Raw genomic sequence first — 2,500 nt, 5'->3', positions numbered from 1 at the left:
ATATCCGAGCAACAGGCACCTTCCCCGGGCTGCCACTAGTGCAGTGGTGGCCGCCTATAATAGCCCTGGTAGCATAAAAAAGCTCCAGGGCGCAGAGGCCGACGTGCGTAAAAGCATATCCGAGCAACAGGCACCTTCCCCGGGCTGCCACTAGTGCAGTGGTGGCCGCCTATAATAGCCCTGGTAACATAAAAAAGCTCCAGGGCGCAGAGGCCGACGTGCGTAAAAGCATATCCGAGCAACAGGCACCTTCCCCGGGCTGCCACTAGTGCAGTGGTGGCCGCCTATAATAGCCCTGGTAGCATAAAAAAGCTCCAGGGCGCAGAGGCCGACGTGCGTAAAAGCATATCCGAGCAACAGGCACCTTCCCCGGGCTGCCACTAGTGCAGTGGTGGCCGCCTATAATAGCCCTGGTAGCATAAAAAAGCTCCAGGGCGCAGAGGCCGACGTGCGTAAAAGCATATCCGAGCAACAGGCACCTTCCCCGGGCTGCCACTAGTGCAGTGGTGGCCGCCTATAATAGCCCTGGTAGCCCTCAGCCCTGGTAGCCCAAAGCCCTGGTAGCCCACAGCCCTGGTAGCAAAAAGCCCTGGTAGCCCAAAGCCCTGGTAGCCCAAAGCCCTGGTAGCCCAAAGCCCTGGTAGCCTAAATTAATTTTTCCCATTCATTTCAATGGGTTAGGCTACCAGGGGGAGCAGTACCACTTTTGGCCATTAGGGGCGCTGTAGTAGGTAAAAGTTGATCCCCCCAGTCAGGGGATGAGTTTGCCTACTCGCTAGGTTACCCCTGGTTTCACAAAATACAAGGGGCACATTTTCAGAAACCACTTTTTCAGAACTTGCCACCTCCAGAGCTGATCAGGGGAGCCTCGCCAAACATTAATCCAAGATTGGTGAGGGCTCGTCGGACACCCCACGGGCGATGAGTCGGTGTCTGCCTGGAGCTCATGTCACTCTCAAATATTTTCTAAGTCAACCTCCATGCGCACATTGCAATGAGCCTGCCCGACATAGGGGCACTGTGAGCGGACTCACCGGGGGGGGAGAGGGCCCCCCCGCCTGGAGCTCCACGTGTTGGATTATTTTCTATGTCAACCTCCATGCGCTCAACAGAGCGAGCCTGCCCGACCTGGGGGGTGTTCAATCGGACTCCGCGGGCCGGGCGAGGGCCCCCCCGCCTGGAGCTCCACGTGTTGGATTATTTTCTATGTCAACCTCCATGCGCTCAACAGAGCGAGCCTGCCCGACCTGGGGGGTGTTCAATCGGACTCCGCGGGCCGGGCGAGGGCCCCCCCGCCTGGAGCTCCACGTGTTGGATTATTTTCTATGTCAACCTCCATGCGCTCAACAGAGCGAGCCTGCCCGACCTGGGGGGTGTTCAATCGGACTCCGCGGGCCGGGCGAGGGCCCCCCCGCCTGGAGCTCCACGTGTTGGATTATTTTCTATGTCAACCTCCATGCGCTCAACAGAGCGAGCCTGCCCGACCTGGGGGGTGTTCAATCGGACTCCGCGGGCCGGGCGAGGGCCCCCCCGCCTGGAGCTCCACGTGTTGGATTATTTTCTATGTCAACCTCCATGCGCTCAACAGAGCGAGCCTGCCCGACCTGGGGGGTGTTCAATCGGACTCCGCGGGCCGGGCGAGGGCCCCCCCGCCTGGAGCTCCGCGTGTTGGATTATTTTCTATGTCAACCTCCATGCGCTCAACAGAGCGAGCCTGCCCGACCTGGGGGGTGTTCAATCGGACTCCGCGGGCCGGGCGAGGGCCCCCCCGCCTGGAGCTCCGCGTGTTGGATTATTTTCTATGTCAACCTCCATGCGCTCAACAGAGCGAGCCTGCCCGACCTGGGGGGTGTTCAATCGGACTCCGCGGGCCGGGCGAGGGCCCCCCCGCCTGGAGCTCCGCGTGTTGGATTATTTTCTATGTCAACCTCCATGCGCTCAACAGAGCGAGCCTGCCCGACCTGGGGGGTGTTCAATCGGACTCCGCGGGCCGGGCGAGGGCCCCCCCCGCCTGGAGCACCGCGTGTTGCAATATTTTCTATCTCAACCTCCGTGCGCTCAACAGAGCGAGCCCGCCCGACCTGGGGGGTGTTCAATCGGACTCCGCGGGCCGGGCGAGGGCCCCCCCCGCCTGGAGCTCCGCGTGTTGCAATATTTTCTATGTCAACCTCCGTGCGCTCAACAGAGCGAGCCCGCCCGACCTGGGGGGTGTTCAATCGGACTCCGCGGGCCGGGCGAGGGCCCCCCTTCCTGGAGCTCCGCGTGTTGCAATATTTTCTATCTCAACCTCCGTGCGCTCAACGGAGCGGGCCCGCCCGACCCGGGCGGCGCTCAATCGGACTCCGCGGGCCGGGCGAAGGCCCACCCCGCCCGGAGCTCCTCACCACGCACCGCACCTCCATTCCCCCACCGACCGATCGGCAACCATGACCCGCCATCGGAGGGCCCCCGCCGGCACCGGCCTCGCGCCGGTCGCTCGGGCGGACGGTTCCTCCGGCCA

This window comes from Filicampus tigris, unplaced genomic scaffold (assembly GCF_054856515.1).
Source record: "Filicampus tigris isolate MCC_2025a unplaced genomic scaffold, RoL_Ftig_1.0 HiC_scaffold_29, whole genome shotgun sequence".
Classification (NCBI taxonomy): domain Eukaryota; kingdom Metazoa; phylum Chordata; class Actinopteri; order Syngnathiformes; family Syngnathidae; genus Filicampus; species Filicampus tigris.
The sequence above is the reverse complement of the archived record's forward strand: the minus strand, read 5'-3'. Positions refer to the sequence as shown.